This window comes from Camellia sinensis, chromosome 9 (assembly GCF_055761805.1).
Source record: "Camellia sinensis isolate YWXY chromosome 9, ASM5576180v1, whole genome shotgun sequence".
Taxonomy (NCBI): Eukaryota; Viridiplantae; Streptophyta; class Magnoliopsida; order Ericales; family Theaceae; genus Camellia; species Camellia sinensis.
In genome coordinates, this window is record NC_138969.1 from 74,416,313 (window position 1) to 74,425,404 (window position 9,092).

The following is a 9,092-nucleotide window of genomic DNA, read 5'->3' on the forward strand; positions in this document are numbered from 1 at the left end:
GAGACGAATGGACCAGTCCTGTCTAGAACATAACCTCTATTCGGCATTGATCCTAGTCAATTGAAGAGCCGAATAAAATAGTTGGCATTCGGAGCAGTAGAACAAAGGTCGAGTAGAGGTACATGTAAAGGATCAGGGATGGGCCAGGCCCTAAGACCCAAAGAGAATACTATAAATACAGGATCTTCAGTCAGAGAAAAGTATGTGAGAACTAGCCAATTTAACTTAAGATACAAGTAATCAAAAGGGTATACACTGACTTATCCGTTGGAGTGCTAATTCCGGCACCCCTGACCGCAGTGTTCATTCCTTTTCAGGTGACTAGCTGAGGATCACGAGTGTCCCCTAGGATCTGAAGAGTATTTCAAAACCACTTCTCCACAATTGGCGCCGTCTGTGGGAATACTCAAATACATCCACGGCAGGCGTAACGGAAGACCCTTTGATAGTCACTGATGAAACCATGCAGAGAGACAACCTCACTCCAACAAACATGCTTGGACCGAAGACTATCCCCGCAAGACACGCTTTGAACGTCGCCTCGCCCTCGACTTCAGAGCATGAGGCAATGCAAGCGATCATGGAATAAGCAAAGCAAAACGAACAGAGATTGGAGAACATGATCACTGAGAATGAATGTCTCCGTCAGGATTTGGCCTTAGAAGTGGCGATGTCCAAACAAGCTGTACGCCAAGATCTGGAACGACCTCTGAGGGCAGGTGGTCGACGACCTCGAGCCCGACAACAAGACACTGATAGCGACTCCGACTCATTATTCCCGGAGCCCAAGAAGAAGGGACGACCTGAAACTTCCAGTTCCTCTGAAGAGAGTCCACGTATAAGGCATAAGCGAAGAAGAAACAGTTCAGATGAAGAAGACTAGCATGATCCCTTTGTGCGACGGAATGTAAGGGCGGTTTTTCCCAAAAAGTTCAAAGCTCCGTCATTCACTCTCTATGATGGAAAATCATATCCCATCGATCACATCCGTCACTACAAGCAAGCCATGACATTGCACGCAGACGATGAGGCTCTCATGTGCAGAATATTTCCGAGCAGTTTAGGACCACTAGCTGTCAGGTGGTATTATAAACTGGAGCCAGCTTCGATTAAAAGCTTCCACCAACTCCAAAAATCATTCAGGGCAAGATTTATCACTAATGAGGTCCAGCCAAAGTAAGCCAATTCCCTCTGAGCAATGCAGATTCAACTAGGCGAAACCCTTTATGCGTATTCAGTGCGGTACTGGGAGTGTTTTAATCTGGTATATGACGCTTGCAATGACTCCATGGCCATTACTGCCTTCAAGATGGGTTTACATCCAGACAGTGCCCTCCGCAGCTTTTTGACCAGACGGCCTCCCAAAACGGTCTGGTCGTTGATGAAGAAAGTTGAAGAATACTGCAAAGTGGAAGATGACGCCTTGCGAGTTAAAGCCGAAAACACGGCCAACAAGACGACTCCTTCTGAAATTGCTCAGCCAATAAATTCCACACCACCTCAGAGCCCTAAACCACGGCATCGGGCCAAACGAGATAAGAGCCAGGATTCTCGCCGATCGAGTGACCAATGCTCCAGCCGAGCAAATGAACAACTGTAAGTTGACAGTAGGCGCACGAGGCGCGCCAACAAGAAATATACGGCGTTGACAGAGTCGATCAGCGCAGTAATGACCAAAGTCCAACACCTTTCGTTCTTCAAATGGCCGTCCAAAATGGTGGGACCTCCCGACACGAGGAGACGGGATAGACGGTGTGAGTATCACAAAGACCATGGCCATGATATTGAAAGTTGTTATGCATTGAAGGATCACTTGAAGGAGTTGGTACAAGATGGTCAGCTACAACAGCACGTCCGAAAAGGTAACTCAACCAAAGCAATAGCCTTAAGACAGGATTCCCCTTCACTCGGCGTAATCCACATGATATACAGCCTGCCAACGTCATCCGCAGTGCATACAATTCAGTCGAATCCTGACCCTCAAAATTAACTCACTCTGGCTAAACGGCCCCATGAAGCTGCGAGCATTGCTTTAGATGATTCAGATTTGACCGGAGTGACATTTCCCCACATTGATCCCTTGGTAATTGAATTACGCGTAAACCGATTCACGGTTGAGCGTGTACTCATTGATCTGGGGAGCACGTCGAAAGTTATGTACTACAAGACATTCACCAAACTCGGCTTCTCCGAATCGGATCTCTCTCCGGCCCTTTGTCCACTATTCGGCTTCAACGCTAACCTAGAATACCCGTTGGGGAAAATCACACTACCCGTTCGGGCAGGCTCCCGAATAGTGGATGTGGAATTCTTGGTCGTCAAGCTGCCATCGCTGTACAATCTCATTATGGGGCAAACTTGGTTGCATACTTTGCAGGCTGTGCCAAGCACCTATCATCAGCTGCTACATTTCCCGATAGAACGCGGCATTGAGCAAATCCATGGCTCACAGAACTCGGCGCAAGCATGCTATCTCCTTGTTGGAAAGACGCCAAAAGAGTCGCAAGTGAATTCCATTGAGGTACCGGATTGGGAGAGCCTTGACGATGTTGGGCGGCTACCAAGTGAAAAGGCCACGGAAGGCCTAGATCGAGTTGAAATCGACGGAAGCCCAGACAAGTTCTTCATGGTCGGCGCCTCCTTGAATTAAGCTGACAGACAGCAGCTAATCTCTTTCCTGCTCAGCAACCTTAATGTCTTTGCGTGGACTCCATACGAGATGCCGGGTATAGATCCGTCCGTTTCCCAGCACCGTTTAGATGTTGACCCTAAATGCAAGCCGATCATTCAGAAAAGCCGGCGGTCAGCCACAGAGCACACTGCCGCAGTTGTCGAGGAGGTTGACAGGTTGCTTGACACCGGGGCAATCAGGGAAGTGAGCTACCCTACATGGCTCTCTAATACAGTGGTTGTGAAGAATAAAAATGGGACTTGGCGAGTGTGCGTCGATTTCACGGACCTAAACAAAGCCTGCCCCAATGATTGTTTTCCCCTACCCAGAATTGACCAACTTGTAGATGTGATGACACGCCATCAGCGTATGAGCTTCCTCGATGCTTACAAAGGCTACCATCAAATCGCTATGCATCTGGAGGACCAAGATAAAACTGCATACCTCACCCCAAGAGGAACATACTGCTACAAGGTTATGCCTTTTGGGCTGAAGAATGCAGGGTCAACTTACCAAAGATTGGTCATTGCCATGTTCAAGGAGCAACTCGACCACACTATGGAAGTGTACATTGACGATTTGGTGGTCAAGTCCAAGGAAGAGCAGAATCATATAGCCGACCTGGAAGAGACATTCGACATTCTACGTAAATATAGAGTAAAGCTGAACACTTCCAAATGTGCGTTTGAGATTGGCTCTGGCAAATTCTTGGGTTACATTGTCAACCACCGAGGAATCGAAGCCAACCCAAGGCAAATCACCGCAATCCTAGAACTCGGCTCCCCGCGATCAGTCAAGGAAGTTCAGAAGTTAATGGGGATGGCCACCGCACTCAACAGGTTTATCAGTCGTTCCACGGACCGCTGTCGATAGTTCTTTCACACACTATGGCAGGGCAAGGCTTTTGAATGGTCCGCCGAGTGCGAAGCTGCTTTCAACGGCCTCAAGACCTACCTCTGATCAGTTCCACTCTTGACAACGCCTTCGGCCGGTGACCCGCTCATTTTGTATCTGGTAGTTTCCGACTGGACCGTCAGCGCCGTACTGATAAAGGAAGAACTAGGGGAGCAGCAGCCAGTGTATTATGTGAGCAAAGCAATGTTGACACCGAAACATGCTACCTTCCGCTGGAAAAACTCATTCTGGCCCTTGTCATGGTAGCAAGAAAACTGATGCATTTCTTCCAAGGGCATAGCATCGGGGTGCTAACGGATTACCCCCTCCGATCAATACTACGAAGTGCAGAAGCATCAGGACGTGTTGCAAAGTGGGCTCTTGAACTTGGCCAGTACGATATTCGGTTTCTACCTAGAACCTTAATCAAGGGACAGGTGCTTGCTGACTTTGTTGCTGAATTCACGGGGGGTCTTGCCGACTTCAAGTCGAATGAAATTCAACCGAAGCCGAACTGGAGTGTGAGAACCCGAATATAAAAATTAAGTAAATAATTAAATAATAATATTACTATCTCAAATATTTTTGTGGTGAATTCTAAGGTGCAAATTAAATATTATTGGAGGATGTTTTAATTAATTTTAAACTTAAAATAAATTTGTGGTGAAAGCATTTAATTTAGAGGCAAGATTTATTATAAAAAATATATATATAGAGAGAGAGAGGAGGGTGTGACTTGAACTCTAGACCACAAGGTTAATATATAAGACTCCTACCATTTGAGTTACATATAACTTATACATATATTTTGTATATTTATTTATTTATTTGACCTATGTGTGCCCACTACTAGTATAAAATAAAATAAACACAAACCCTACTCTATTATTTGTTCACCACATAGGGCAACAACACAGCAGCCACGGGAGAAGGTTTGAGAGAAGGAAAAAAAGAAGAAGATGTTGCAATCAAAGAACTTTTGGGTGTGTTGTGTTGTGTGTGATCATCAAAGGTTAGCCCTCTTAGGTTTTCTTCTCTTCTTTCTTTGTTCTATCCTTATTCTATCCTTATTTTATTCATTCATGGAGAGGTTGTAGGTTTATGTATTGTGTATATAGATATCCTATTAAGAAACTTGAGGAGCTAAATTTATGTGTAAAGATTGGGTGTAATTTTCAGTCCAAAAAATGCTGCACAGAATCGCAAACTTTAAAAATCAAGAAACCATATCAAACGGATGAATTTTAATCTGAAATTTTTACAGTAGATCAATTACACGTTGAATTGCATATCTGAATTTTTTTCATAATTTTTGGGAGTCGAAATCCATATAAATTGAGGTATTCAAATCTGTCCAGGAAACCAGTCCGAAACAGTAAATTCGGGATTGTTGTTCTCTTTGGGTATAAATCCAAAAATTATCAAATTAGTGTCATTAGAACCGGTTACGAGACTAGTTTCGTATGTTTTTGGCCTTGCATTGATTGCTCGTGTATATTAAGAGAACCGTCAATTTCTTTAAAGTGCTGCAGAAAACAACCTGTTTGGATATAATAAATTGTAGAAAATTATTTTGATAAGCAAATCAAGTGAAACCAATTGGGTTTGAAACTTAGGATATATTAGATCATATCTGGAGGTTATTGGAATTTTTCGAATAGCGTGGAGTGGGTTTTGTAATTTTCAAAGTTAGCGAATAGATTGAGAAAACTCGTTTAAAACACTGTTTCATCTTAAAGTTATTTTTAGTTAAGTTTCGATCGGAATCTATGTCTTGGGTGATTTTAGACCTTGAAGAATATGAACTTAGGTAATATTTAAGAGTAACGGTGAGTTGGGTTGAGCCGTGTTAGTGCGTTTTAGTTGAGGTTACTTAGTGCCTATTTTTTTAGTATTTTGAAATTAGTTGTGACGTATAGTTTTTATACTTGGTTCAGGGCACTAGTTGGACTTTCATACTCTATTCGAGGATTATATTATTTTGTTTCCAGGTGAGTAGTTTCATGCTACATATTTTTACAAATGTTCCCCTACCTTGAACTGTTGGAAAATTAAATTGTTGTTTCATGATTAAATTGTTTTGATAAATTATTATATTATCAATTGAATCAAATTATTTTTGAAACATGTGTGAGCTTGGCATACTGTAAGCTATTTGTTTTGGTCTCATGCTTATAATGATGAACTACCATGTTTTACGAAACTGATGTGTATTGATTATTGGGACCATGTGTGTATTTAGTCTAGGGAAATTATTCCACTGTGTGTGGTGACTCTGGCCACTAGGGAACAGATCCGGGTTGGGCCGTGATGACTCTAGTGCTCAACGATTGTAAGGAACAGACCTTTAAAAACAACTAGGTGACCTTCAATCGGATCGTCTTTGAGAAAAGGCCCAGGTGCCACCCTGAGGATGACTCTTAGTTCGGTATTGGATCCAACGGGGCTTATAGCCTGAGAAATGTGTGGCAGATTATTTGTTTTTATTGGTACCCAGAAAATTATTGGTGTTCATGTTATAATCTGTTTTAAGTGGAAAATGTCGTTTATCATGTTCTTGCGAGACATGAGTATTTTAAGTGTTGATTTGTGGAACCTTCTTTTTGAAACAGATTGTATTTGCCAAACTGTATGCCAATCTAGTTTCTGTGATATATATCTTGTTTTGGAATTGAACCCTGTTTTCAAAACTGTATTTACTATCCATGTTGCTACTCACTGAGCTATCAGCTGACTTAGTTGTTACCATTTCCAGGTGTTAGAAGGACTTAGAGTGGAGTCATGGCGTAGCGGGGACTCAATTGCATGGACCTCTAGGGCATTCCTTTAGTTTAGAGTGTTATGTCAAGTTTGTGCATATTTATATTTATTCTTATCGAAGTTCATTTAGGATTATTTTTGATATGTGGGTTGTTTATATCCCATAAGTTTGGATGGTGTTTGATTACGGTTGATTTTGCCGTTTATAATTGTGACATGTCTGGATTGAGTTTTGGTTATTTATTATTGGACTATTGTTCAGTTGTTCAATGTGATTGGATTCGTGTTTAGGCTTACGTGTGCCTTGGGCTAAGTCCCTGTGGGCCACGGCCGGTCATGCCCGGATTTGGGGTGTGACATGGAGAATTTATGTTAGGGACATTTAGCAGTTGTACTATGATGGATCATCCAATCAGTGGGGCAGTGGAGTCGAAGTTGTAATCATGGCTCCCGACAGCGCAATAATTGAGCAGGCCGTCAAGAAGAGGCTGGAGAAAGCTAAAGGCAAGTGGGTCAAAGAATTGCCGAGTGTGTTGTGGGCCTATCGAACTACGCCGAGACGATCTACTGGGGAAACGCCGTTTGCTCTATGCTTTGGAACCCAGGCAATCATACCCTTGGAAATCGGCCTCCTAACCTTGAAATCGAAAGTTTTTGATATGGGCCAAAACGACATGATGCTGGCCATGGATTTAATTCTGATTGAAGAATGAAGAGACCGTGCCCTTGCATCTATGGCGCGGTATCAGCAGCAGCTTGCTAAGTTATATAATCAACGTGTTTAGCTGCGCTGCTATACACCAGGAGAGTTGGTTCTGAAGAAAGTACTCCCAGCTGCTAGGAAACCAGCTGATGGGAAATTGAGTCCTAACTGGGATGGCCCCTATCAAGTCGATTCGATTGCGGGAGTAGGGACATATCGGCTCAAAGACATGTCTAGAAGGAGCCTGCCACGGCCTTGGAATTCCATGCACTTGCGCAAATTCTATTATTAAACCTAACTTGTGGGGAATGATACTAGTTTTTAATGATTCACTATGTACACAGTCCATTTCTATAATGCAAAGATTCCAGTTTACATACTACGAAATCCATTTGAAAAGTGTTCCGATAAAAGCCTCCGGATTCGGAGCGTCCTTCGTGGATGTCACGATTGGCTAAATAAAGTCTTTGGATTCGGAGCCTCATCGGCGCATGATGCCGTTGGGCCGAAAAAGCCTTTGGATTCGGAGCACCCTTCGTGGATATCACGATTGGCCAAATAGTCTTCGGATTCGGAGCCCTATCAGCGCATGACGCCTTTGGGCCAAATAAAGTCTCTGGATTTAGAGTCTCATCGGCGCATGATGCCGTTGGGCCGAAAAAGCCTCCGGATTCGGAGCCCCATCAGCGCATGACGCCTTTGGGCCGAACAAGTCTCCGAATTCGAAGCCTCATTGGCGTATGACGCCGTTGGGCCGAAAAAGCCTCCGGATTCAGAGCGCCCTTCGTGGATATCACAATTGGCTAAATAGTCTCCGGATTCGGAGCCCCATCGGCGCATGACGCCTTTGGGCCGAACAAGTCTCTAGATTCAGACCCTCATCGGTGCATGATGCTGTTGGGCCAAAAAAGCCTCCGGATTCGGAGTGCCCGCCGTGGATATCATGATTGGCCAAATAGTCTCCGAATTCAGAGCCCCATTAGCGCATGACGCTTTTGGGCCGAACAAGTCTCCGGATTCAGGGCCGAACAAGTCTCCGGATTCAGGGCCGAACAAGTCTCCGGATTTAGGGCCTCATCAGCGCATGACGCCTTTGGGCCGAACAAGTATTCGGATTCGGAGCACCCTTTGTGGATGTCATGATTGGCCAAATAGTCTCTGGATTCAGAACCCCATCGGCGTATGACGCCATTGTGCCGAAAAAGACTTTGGATTCGGAGCACCCTTCGTGGATATCACGATTGGCCAAAGTCTTCAGATTCGGAGCCTCATCGGCGCATGACGCCTTTGGGCCGAAAAAGCCTCCGGATTCGGAGCGTCATTCGTGGATATCACGATTGGCCATGTTTCCAAATTTGGAGCCAGGGACGTGCGTAACACGTGTATGCTGAATAAATATTTAATGTAGAATGCTCTATTATGTCGAGCTGGCAAAAACCGTTTACACATTAAAGCATATAAACATTCGAAATGAAATGCTTAGTTAACTCGGGCCAGTCAATGTTTGTTCAATCATTTAAAACACATTTATTCAAACATTTATACAACGAAACACAAAACATGCAAACACGTGTGTGCCGAGCAAAAATTACAACGAAACACAAACATTTAAAATAAAACATCTTATTCGATCAGTCAATGATTACATAGTTTTGAACGCAATCTGTGTTTGAGCATTACAATGAGTATTTTTATCCGACGTCTTCCTCATCCTCACTCTGCTCGACTTCAAAGGCGGAAAAGGGAAAATGATTACGTTGGTATAGTGGTAACCCCGAATCAATGCCCGACGCTCGGAGAGCTTCCGCGGCTTGAAATGCCTTGATCCAACCGTACTTAAATCCACGATTTTCACATCGGCAAACTTCCTCGGTGAGCTTTTCCTGAGTCTTCTCTATCACCACTTTCCAGCCTTCATGGAAGCCTTTTTTATAAGCCCTCTCCTTCGCGGACTCTATCGCAAGCATGCTCGCCGTATCATGATCGGTAAGTGCAGTATTGATAAGCCGCTAGGTCACCCTTTCTTTCATGATTGGGTTAGCCTGTCCGGCTGGTTGTGTCTGA

General features: G+C 44.0%; 1 long non-coding RNA gene across 1 annotated transcript; it reads left to right on the forward strand.

Annotated features, from left to right (window-relative positions):
- Nucleotides 1–4,163: 4,163 nt before the first annotated feature.
- LOC145798661 (uncharacterized) lies at nt 4,164–6,593 on the forward strand. Its single transcript, XR_014339975.1, has 3 exons — nt 4,164–4,577; nt 5,503–5,556; nt 6,321–6,593. It is a non-coding gene; the product is annotated as an uncharacterized LOC145798661 (long non-coding RNA).
- The last annotated feature ends 2,499 nt before the right edge of the window (nt 6,594–9,092 follow it).